Genomic DNA, 11,045 nt, shown 5'->3' on the forward strand with positions numbered 1-11,045 from the left:
CAACTGACTAATGGACTAATAGGTGCTTCGTTTGTGCCTTTTATACGAACCTGTTAGAGATTTAATCTATTTCTTCTTTCTGGTTATCCTGCCTGGCTAACAACAATGCAACCCCAACCCTCCAGTGGCTTGGAAAACCATCTCCCTGACCTCCAACTATTCATTCTGTTCCTTGAGCTAAATGATCACCGTCCTGCCCCAAGCATTTCATTCCTTCTACTTGACTCACTGTTCTGTTCTTTATCTTGCTAGCTCCTAGACACTCAGCTGAAATTTCCCTGATTCAGAGAAACCTTAACTTTCCCCAAAGTTAAGGTATTATGCAATTCGTCCATCTCATGAGTGTCTGTTGCCTTTATCACACTCTTACCACCACCTGACATTTTCTTGTTTCCGTATTCTTTAAATTTTTTGTTTACTTCCAGCCCCAGGTTCTAGCAAACACAGTCTTCTCTGTATTCCAAGTGCTGAGAACAATGTCTAACCTAAGATGTTTATGGAATCCATTAATGAACAACCACATGGGTGAGCTGTTATTTCTGTAGGAACATGTAGCTTATTGTAAACACTTTCCATAGATGACTCAATTCATGAAATAACCCGGAGTGAGTATTCTTACCTCCTTATGTGTAGGGCAACTGAAGTTTGGAGAGACTGAGCACCCTGTATAATGTAACATACCTGGGAGATGGTGGATGTATAATTTAAACATTCATTTCCCAAATGTTTGGTCTTAGTAATCATCAGGTTGAACTCAAATCTCAATACTATGAAATCCTCCTAAACAAAAATCCTTGTTAGGTCCTGGTTGCAATTTGGGAATTATTTGTATAATGTAGAAAGAACTAGATATTATCTCTGTATGAGATTTTTAAGGAAATATAGTTCCAGGATGGGTCTAAGTGAACATATAAACACATATGGAGGAGATTGGTCATGCCTGAAATGTACTTGGAAAGACATTATCGAGATGGAACTAAATGGTTGGTGGATAGCTTTTGTCTTCAGGACAAATATTTGTGACAAATATACATGGATAAAGAGAACAGTAAAGGAGGTCACAATAGTTTCATATGTAAGGGATTGATATTGCATATGTGGGTGGAATATTATATGTGTGTGAAAGACAGACTCTTTCTGGATGGACATAGAATGTGAAAAGAAAATAAATTCAAGGCTTGGAATTATGTACTATAATTGACATGTGAACATATTATTTGTTGTTAGAGAGAATCACAAAGTCTGAATAAATCTATGCTGAAGAAAGACGATAATATAACAAAATGACAACATATAATAGAAACTGAAAGACTTATTTGAAGTTCAATTGTACAAAACATCTAGCTGTCAAAGATGAATTTCTTAGACTTTTAAAGTTTATTTAATCTTTATGTAGACTTTTACAGGTAAAAATATAAACCAAGCCCAGGAAAGCTCTTTTATCCCCTTCTTTGAGAAATCTGAACTCATCCTTTTCATTATCAGACATTCAAGAATAAAAGCTCATGGGATAATAAAGAAAGTGAACATATCACTTTTATTGCCTGTAAAGAATGTAACTAGTAACATTAGAAGTTATACATATGGATGCGTAGATTTCTGATATTTAGGAATAACCATATAACAGACATGAAATTTTACTGCTTTGTATAGTAAGTGAACATATTTTCTTAATTTCCATGTTTTTCCCTCCAATTCAGAGCACTGGTGACCTCAAAATAGTCACACTTATAAACATTTTACCAATAAGTTTAATATGTTCAAATGGAAATTAAACTGAATTCAATTTTAAGATATTGTAAACACTCCTGTTGAAGGTTATAAGTTGGGACACTGAGAGAATTGTAAAATACTAAAGCATTTTGTCACTTAAAATAATTTTGTCATGAAAGAATTCAAACTTACCAAAAAGTTCAAAACTGCTACACAGAATTCATTGTTTTATTCCTTGGATGTTTATTATCTTATAGAAGGGTATGACTAGCAAAACTAACATCAACATAACTCTACTATATCATACAATTATGAACTACAGACCTTATTCAAATTTCACTTACGTTTTCTTTTTGATCTAGAATCCAATCTGAGATCTCATTTTACATTTACTTGTCAGACCTCCTTGGTTTCCTCCAATCTGTTAGGAGTATTTCTCTGTTTAGTTCCCTACGTGTTCTTTCCAATATGCCAAATCGACCCAGCTATTAACCTTCTTAATGTCTTATTGGTTCTCCATTGCTTGCAGCATAAAATGCGAATGGCCTTGCAAGAAAATATCCAGCATGCTCAGGCTCTAAGTCATCTCCCTCCCAACCACTCTTCTAACCTTATCTCCCACCACTTCCTGGAACTCCATCCAGTTTCCAGGCACATGACACCAACCCTGGTCCTCTCCTAGGCTTCACTCAAGAGGCTCCTACATGTAGCACTCTCTTTGTCTACAGGCTGCTCCTAAATCATCCATTTGATTGTACCGTATGCCAGACACTGTGAACAAAATAAGTAAGCCGTAGTTCTTGTCTTTAAGAAGCAAACTCTCTCCAGGGATGAAGGACATACATACATAAAGAAATGCTTTTATTGTGACTAAGGCACTGTCTTTGAGAAAAGCCCTTAGAGAAATTGACACCTACATAGAGATTTGATGGACATAAAGGGTTTTACCCTGCTGATAAGAAAAAAAAAATCAGACATGCACATGACAGCTTCTTGGGTTTCTAAATGGGAATAGGGAGGTGACAGGCAGGGAGAGGTTTGAGAGGCTGTTCAGATCAGGAATCCCTGTTTCCTAGGCAGCTTGGGTTTTTGTTTCCTATTAAGACCTAATGCGAGGAGAAAGGGGAGTGGCCTTTTCTTGTCCTCTAGGAGACTTAAGAAACCTTTCCTCACTATCTTCCTTGCTTAGATGCTCATTGTCTGTGTTCTTTGACACTCACAGGAGCTCCTCTCACAGGACTGTCAAGCTGGATTATGTTCCAAGCACTGTCTTCTCAGTCGCCTGAGAGCCCCTTTGAAAGGAGAGAGGCTGCTCTTCCTCACACCTCTGTGTCTCTGTGCCTACTGCAATGCTGATCTATAGTTTCAGACACACCTGGACCCGAGTGCCTTTAAGGAAACCAGATAAAGTAGGAGGACTGACTCATGTTGCTTCTCAGAAGTTCCATCCAAGCAAACAGCACATGTCCCTGCGGGGCTGAACTCTTTAGTCAGAGGATGTTGGATTTAGGAGTAGATTTTCAAGCTCTGAACCAAGGCTGTAATGACTTCCTAAAGTTAGTTACTCCGCTAATATATTTTATAACAGTTGTGTTCCAGAATTTAAACTCTGCCTTTCCCTCCTTCTTTTCTTCCTTCCTTCCTTCCCTTTCCCTCCCTCCCTCCTTTCCTTTCCTATCCCCCTTTCTTTCCCTCAGTTTCTCTCCCTCTTTTCCTCCTTAATCCCAGACAATTCTTATTTTATTTCTATTTTTTATTTTTGCCAGTCCTGGGCTTGGACTCAGAACCTGAGCACTGTCCCTGGCTTCTTTGTGCTCAAGGCTAGCACTCTGCCACTTGAGCCACAGCGCCACTTCTGGCCATTTTCTATATATGTGGTGCTGGGGAATCGAACCCAGGGCTTCATGTATACAAGGCAAGCACTCTTGCCACTAGGTCATATTCCCAACCCAATCCCAGACAATTCTTACAGAAGGGTTTCATGATGCAGAAGATAGTAGGGAGAAAGGTTCTCTCTAAAGCTATTCAAATACCCTTCATTTCTGCCTGGGCTGGACTCGTGGCCATGTTCTCTGCCTGGCTTCTGGGATGGCCTTTATTACTGTACTAGGTGGTGGAGGGCAGTCTAGGCTGAATCTTTGTGTTGCTCAAGGCTCATCTTCTAGTGGGTGCTGGAGTGAAGCCAGGTGAGGGGGAAATTGCTTTTGGAAGCCTGTCTTCAGGGTCTTTCCCTTTCAAGATGAAGGGCAGGCAGGTTAGGAGGAGGGAACCCTACCTCACTGTCCTTCACCCTAGAACCTTGGCTTTGAAAGAAAAAAAAAATCAAACGCGTCCTATTTTTCTGGGGCAGAGGTGCCAAATCCAGCTGGCTCCACAGTTTCTGGCAGGCTTTTTTTTTTTTTAAACAGGACTTGCTGATTTACACTAAATTTTAATGTGTTTTAAAATCCTTGGAGTCTAGGTTGGACACTGAAAGGGTTATGAGGGAAGATAACAGCTTCTCTCCCTATACTTCCCTGGACATTGATTTAGGGCTCTGAACAGTGCTCTGCGTTTACTTCTCAGTGTCTAGCCTCTCTGTTCCATCTTGGTGTTGGAGTCTCCCCAGCACATTGCTTTGTTGTGCTTGTGTGAGGAAGCCACCCAGCCTCCAGCTTCCTTTGTAACTTCCCAGTTCCTCTACCCACAGCCTCTCCGCATCTGGCTTGCTCATCCCAGCCACTTTCAAAGCAGTCTGCAGGATTGAATTTCCTATCTCCCAATGAATATGGCCACTTGGCTTTGTGTTACAGAGGCACTTTCTGGGTGCAGATGCAGACAGCATAGCTCTGAGGACCTCTCCAGAGGTCAGTAGGTTTCAGGACAAGAGGACCAGGCACAGCTCAGCCCCTAAAGACCACTGTATAAAACTAACCCAAAACACAACAGTTACCCCCTTTGCCTTTCTTTCAGAAATCAGTTTGCAAAGTGGTCAGGTGTTCAGTGCCCTCCTCTGAAGTCCAGTGACCTGACAGATCACCTGGTTCTCCGCTTCCCACTTCTCATCTGTAAAATGGGCACAAAAAACTGAAATCAACCTCATGAGAGGATGTTACTTGAACGACATGAGATTCCATTTTGCAAAATGGTCATCACACCATTTAGTGTTAAAGGCACACTAGGATCAATAATGAAGTCAGGCAGGTTGCTTCTTTTTCTGTGATATGGGGAAGATTGGCTGGTTGAAGCTCAAGATGTCCTTGGCTTTCCAAGCTCCTTCGAGTCCTATGATCTCGGAGCCAGAAACTGGTCGTGCTTCAGGCATAGTGTGTCATGGGGTCCAAGTTTATCTTGCCCTGGGATGGTGACCAGGAGGCTGCACTCTCGGGAGCACAGGTGCATCTCCCACCCACCACAGGGAGAATGCAGCGAGGTGTGCGGAAACCAAGTGCAATCTGATGGTGGGGAGAAGGGCCGTCGGTGGGCAACAGCCACAGGATGACTGCTGGACCCACCCACTCAGCCGAGGCCACGCCCCCAGGGAATCAGACCACGCCCAATGACCCAAGCCCCGCCTCCCGGCGTCCCGGGTTGGCTGAGACTACCGTCCACGCGCGGCTATTTGTCACGCGACGCTTCACTGGGGCAGCTCCCGGCTCTGGCTCGTGCTCTTGCTCCTACGGGTCGGTCAGGGAAGCAGGGTCGGCGGGGGCGGGAGGGAGCGACGCCGCCTGGGGCCGCCCCGCCCTAGGAGGCGCCCGAGGCTCGCGTCAAGTGACCAGTCTCCCTTCCAGGAGAACACAGTCCCTCAAGCGAGCTCCAGCCTGTAGCACCGGCGCCAAACCGCCGTCATCTCCTTCCTGTGCCGGGTGATCCGTCTCCTTCCTCACCCACCCGGAAAAAAACATAGTCCGTCCCTCACGTCCTTCTGGAATTAGAGCTCGCTACCACACCGTGTGATTCCCTTTGCCTTTAACGTTGTCTTCCAAATTTCAAGCACTCTAGAACCTACCAAGAGGAGAAATCATCCCTGAAAAGAAATCTTCCGGGAGAAGCGACAAATTAAGTCAAGGAGAAGGGGGGGGGGGCTGGGAAGGGGGGGGTGTTAAAGCAAGGCCGGCGGAGGGACACTGAACGTGCGGCACAGCGCGCATGCGCCTCTCGAAGAACGAGTTCCGGTCTGGCCGAGGCCTGTCTCCTAAAAATAGCCCCAGTGTGGGGATCCGTGCGCGGATGTCCCGGCGAGTCCGGGGCTGAAGGAGGCGGCGGCTCCGGGCGGGCGGGCGGCGCGCGGAGTGTGGTGGCGGGGCCCGGACTGCGGCGTGTGTGAGCCCGCCAGCTGCGCCGGAGAGACGGTGAGGGCCGCGGACGGCGGGGCGCTCCCCACCGGGATGGCAGTAGTGCCGGGAGGGGGGCGGTGGCCCGGTTAGGTGTCGGCGCCGGGCTGAGGTGGGGGTGCAAGGGAGGGGGGCGGCGCGGCCGTCCACTGTGTGTGAGGGAGCAGCTCCGGGGACCCCACGACCAGGCCGAGTCCGGCCTGGGACGGGAACGGGGTCGCGGGGCGCGGAGGGTGCCAGCGGGAGGCTAGGGGTGGGGAGGTGGGGCGGACGCCGAGGGGCGAGGCGCCCTCGCGGTGGGGGCGGGGTGCCGAGGGCGGGCCCGGGGTGGAAGGGGGTCCGACGGGGCGCTGCTGGAGGACGGGGTGGCGGGGGGACCCGGCCACGCGGGGTCGTGGCGGGCGTCTCGGGGTTTGCGCGCCCCGTGGGGGGTCGAGGGGCGGCGGCGGCGGCGGTCTCCTCCTTGAAAGTTGAAGGAGTTCCCGGGGCGGGGGGGGGGGGTCTTCGGAGCCAGGCGCGGGGTCTCCCCTGGAGGATCGAGTCCCCCCGAGTGGAGGGGCTGGTGAGGGGTGCTCTGGCTTGTTGTTGGACTTGAACAAGTTCCCCACTGGTGTTCTGGGAGAAGCTTGATCTAACGGGGTGGAATATTTGGGTTTGAACTCGAGTGAGTGTGTGTGTGTGTCAATGTGTCAATGGCGGAGTGGTGACCCGGGTCTGGAGGAGTGTTTGGGGGCGGGTGGGAAGGGGGGGAACACCTGCGGGTGCAGACACCGGGCGGTGCAAGGCGACATCTCTGAGATCTAGGGGCCGTCGAGGGATCCAAGTGGATGGATCTCTCCAGCCGGCTAGGGAAGGTGTTGTGTTGTCGCCTTTTGGTTTCATGTCACTCGAACTGCGAGGATTTAAAAAAAAAAAAAAAAGGTGACAGTGCAAACGAGTTTGGGAAAGGTGAGCATTTTCTGAGTTAGATTTATTGATTTATTAGGAGGGGGAAGGAATCTTTAAAAAAAAACAAAAACGTGGTGAAAGTGTAACTGTAAAATTCTTGGTCAGACAAAAATCTCTATTTCCGAATGGTGCAAGCTAGTCTCCTTTGCTGCTCCAGTGTTGGGAGACCCATGTGTAGATGATTGGATCCAACCTGGTGTCGTTCATGTGCCTTTCTAGTTTACACCGAGGTTGGGATTCCAATGATCGTGTGCTATTAGAAAGCCCTGCTGTGTGATGTGTTGATAATAACGCACATATTTTAAACTCATATTGTCTAAACAGATTTTCGCGTTTGTAGCGTAGATCCTTTCCCCTGTGTCTTGTCTCGTCTATTATTACTATAAGATGAGGCGCTCTAAAACTGTAATTAGGTGTACGTTACACAAGAGTACTTTCCCTTTAAGAATCCAGCTGTGTTGTTTTGGCAACTGCTAAGTATTGTAGTTGTCAGTTTCAAAATCTATGTTACCTTGGCAGTACTTGAACAGGCTGTGGAAAAAGTAAACAAAATAGTTTTTTTTAAATATATTAAAATGACATTTCTTTTAATAATGTGGATTTAGGAGGCGAAGATAAAAATAACTATTGTGTTACTAGGGCTTTTTTTTTTTTGGTATGTACAATTGTTTTTGGAGAGCTTTGTCATTTATTTTCCTGTAAAAGGCAACTTTTGTTTGTTTTGGGGAAAGAGTATTTTCACCAAAGCAGGAACTGATTTAAATTAGAGTTGAAATTAAGTGCAATGTTTATATAAATGTGATATTGCTAGGTACATGTCTGTTGTATTAGACAGTGAGGTTAAGCATTTGTTGTATATGGTGATGCAATCATTGACACTGGAATCACTTAATTTTCAGTGAGAGTTGTTGCAAAAGCCAAGATAGTGACATGATAATGAAAATCATCAGAAGAGCTAAAGCTAGTGGTTTGAATTGTTTGTAGATCCTACATTACTAATTCTCTTGGAAGAGTGCCTCTCATAGATACTTACTAAAGCAGTCAATACTTGTGAATAATAGTGACCTCTCTAAACAATTATTTCCTTACCTATTTCATTTAACTCACACTATGAATTTTAGCCATTTTTACATTATAACAAAGGTTAAAATTACAATTAATTACACTTAACTAGTCTTATCAAAAGTTTTTTAATTATCAGGAGGATGATGGGGAAGAAATACAACTTTTTGAGGCTCAAAAGTAATTGTAATATCAGCTTGTTAAATTATGCCTTGAGAAAAATATCCTCCTGTATATAGTTTTTTCCATTTGTGTTTAATTTTTTTTATTATCTTTAAGGCATTGTACAAAGGGTTTCATTGAATCTTGTCAGCTTATGAGCACAATGCATTTTGATCCATGCCACCCTTTTCCATGGTTCTCTACCTCCAATATATATTTTATGTGGTTATGCGTGACAAAGATTTTTTTTTGGTAAATTCAATTAGAAATAATCTTTTAAGATGTCATTTCAGATGCTGATGCTGTATTTTTTTCAGAGAAAGTGCTTTGTACAGCTTTGTATTTCCCACTTAGAATGCAATACAAGTTAATATTTTTGCAAATATTCAAGTAATAGCTGTGTCATCCATTAGTTGTCAGACTATCAAAGAGAGATATATTGAAATGTTTCTGAGGTTGTTTAAGTAATTTTGGAAATGTTCATTAGCAAATGATTTTGAAGTTTGAGGTAGTGGAATTGCATCTTAGATTTGTGTTCTGGCTTTGGAGGAGGAAGCCATAGTCAAATTTATTATTGGAAAGGCAGAATGCTAGTCAGTCAGTTTTGAAAGCCATAATCAAATTTATTATTGGAAAGGCAGCATGCTAGTCAGTCAGTTTTGAAAGCCATCTTCTTCCCTCTCTTTGCTGCTTTTATTCTGGCAAGAGGAATTTAGTTTAACTTAGAGATAACGAACATGGATTTTTTGAGGGGAGGGACATTTCAATTTTAACTATTCTTTTTTATAGTCAGATTATGCTCCCCGTGTTTGTTTTCAAAGATAAACTTACAGTATATTTGAATGTTGCAGTCTAGTGTAATTTTTTTTAATCAGTGAATGGGCAGTGAGAATAATATCTTGCGAGTTGAAAATTTACCTTTTTCCAGATGAAAGAGAAAGTCTGTAAACATTATTAGTAAATTGGGAAGAGAGTGCTTTCTTGATGTTTAAATAGTAAAAAAAAAAAAAAAAGTAAATAAGGAAATTGAATCAGTTAGATAAGTATGTAAGATTTGCAAGTCTTCATAAGGGAGGTCTACTTGATTTTGCAGTTCTGTCTTGATTGCTATAGAAACTTCACCATACTAACAAAGTTATGAAAGATCTCCTGTAAAAGGGGGAGGAATTGCAAGGTCTACCCCCATGGCAATGTTAGAATTTAAGTGAGATAGTGAGTGTAGAAGTTTCTAGCTCACTGCCTGAGGGTTATTTCCATCCTCATGTGCTTTTCATCTCCTCCTTTCTATGAAGATGATATCCATACCGTGCTCAGTACCCAGAATGGGTTTGTTTGTGACCAAAAGGATTTTTATCAGAAAGTCCTTCTTAAAGTCATTGTCAGATTGTACATAAAATGTTTAGTTGATTGCTCACCATTAGATTTTTGATCTGCATTTAATAGTTTTGGTTTTTTGCCTATACTCTCCCCATTAAAAAAAATTTAAAGTTAAATTTAAGTAGCTTTCCTACTCTTCTGTGAGTTTATTGTGAGATGATAATCTCGAAGAAACTATCTTTTAATATTTGAAATTAGAAAAATAATTTTATAACCCATTTGGAATACGTATACTTAAAAATAAGTTTTCTCTAGTGGGTAGATATACCTTTTTAGTGCTCTTTTTTTCTGGTCTGTGAAGCTAAATGATTTTATCATTTTATACTTTGTATATCCTGGTGTACCTTTGTTAGGTACCCTTTGTACCTAAATGGACTGTCTTATCCAGTTTATTATAAAGAGTATAAACTCATTTGAAATTAGTGTCAAGCATAGTATAGGATATTATGTTGGCCACTTATTGAGCAAATAATATTTTATATACGTTTGTTATAGGTTTAACATCTGTATTTTACTGAATTTAATATTTACCTAATATTAGTTGTCTTAAATTATTCAATTGAAGTCACAAGCATGTTAGAAACATTAGCTCATATGTGAGGTGGAAAACCATTTGGACACTAATGTGTAATGGTAGGTAAATTCATCAGATAGCAGCTGATGATGCAGAAAGCCAGAGGAATTGTTAATCTGAGTGAAAAATGTAAGTTTGACTAAGTTTCTAAGCTAAGGTACATCTTTTTAGTGGTTGTTTGAATTAAATTAATTTTATTTTTGTACTCAGAAATATAAGCTTTATGGGTGTATATGTTTTAGGAATTGTTTTCATTAGTAGGTGGTGAATTTCTACTTGTGAGCTGGTCCTTTTTACTTGTTGTTTCTGAGACCAGAGGCATGCACGTGCAGATTGATTTTGTAAGTTGCCTCCAGGTCTGCTGGTTACCCAGGTAACTGGGTGGCGACTTAATGAGGTGGGGGTGCATCTGCTTGGAGCCCTCCAGGGATGGACCTTACAGATTTGGCTTTGTTTTGAGGTATGGTTTGTGACCTCTGAAACTAGGAGCTGCTTATTTGACCAGGTAAAATAACATGTAACTTTGGGGCTTATTATAAACAAATTGCTCTTGCATTGAGTAATACAGTGTCTGTCTCACTTTTCATACTTATCCTTAGCAGTCCTTGTACCACATAAGAGATTGCAATTGTGTTTCTAAAATTCAGATTTATATGTCATTTCTTAAAAAAAATACTCAGAAGGCATTTAAGATTAGTAGAGAAGCCATAATGTAAGAGTTCAAAGATGGACCTCTAAAATCAGAGTGCTAGGGTAAAATATCCTCTCTGTTTACTCTGTGCTCATTGGCAAGTTCCTTGTCTCTTTGAGAGTCAGTGTATAAAATAAGGATTATAACATTAAATACTGCTGAGAGTTGTTCAGGGAAGCCAACCAGATGTGAGTGTAAAACA

The 11,045-nt window shown here is 42.5% G+C and overlaps 1 protein-coding gene across 7 annotated transcripts in view; it reads left to right on the plus strand.

Moving 5' to 3' along the window:
* Positions 1–5,962: 5,962 nt before the first annotated feature.
* Mef2a (myocyte enhancer factor 2A) overlaps positions 5,963–11,045 on the plus strand; it is an 88,412-nt gene continuing 83,329 nt past the window's right edge. For all 7 annotated transcript variants that reach the window (XM_048329800.1, XM_048329802.1, XM_048329798.1 and 4 more), the window contains exon 1: positions 5,963–6,047. The gene's annotated coding sequence lies outside the window, so the exon portion shown is untranslated. The remainder of the gene's footprint in view (positions 6,048–11,045) is intronic.

The sequence above is a fragment of the Perognathus longimembris genome, chromosome 20, assembly GCF_023159225.1.
Source record: "Perognathus longimembris pacificus isolate PPM17 chromosome 20, ASM2315922v1, whole genome shotgun sequence".
Classification (NCBI taxonomy): domain Eukaryota; kingdom Metazoa; phylum Chordata; class Mammalia; order Rodentia; family Heteromyidae; genus Perognathus; species Perognathus longimembris.